Below are 310 nucleotides of genomic sequence, written 5' to 3'. Positions count from 1 at the left end.
CGCAGCCTAGTTGATATGATAAAGTGCGTCGCCCTCATTTAACGCAGGCTTGATTTGGAAAGTAATTCAAAATACTCCTCTTTCATATGTTTAATAAACATTGAACCTCAGGGTAAAGGAAACAAGTGAATGCTTACTATAAGTGTCCAGAAATATTTATGAAGGAGTCACATATGGGTGCAAGTTTAGCTCAGTAACCCACGCAATTTACCCCACTCGTATGTGTGGTCTCTGTTAGGTAATACGAAATGCATGTTAAGCTGTATTTTAATCTTATCAGCATGGTTCAGCACCAAATTCAAACCATTGA

The sequence above is a fragment of the Penaeus monodon genome, chromosome 33 (assembly GCF_015228065.2).
Source record: "Penaeus monodon isolate SGIC_2016 chromosome 33, NSTDA_Pmon_1, whole genome shotgun sequence".
Taxonomy (NCBI): Eukaryota; Metazoa; Arthropoda; class Malacostraca; order Decapoda; family Penaeidae; genus Penaeus; species Penaeus monodon.
Note: the sequence above shows the minus strand (reverse complement) of the source record.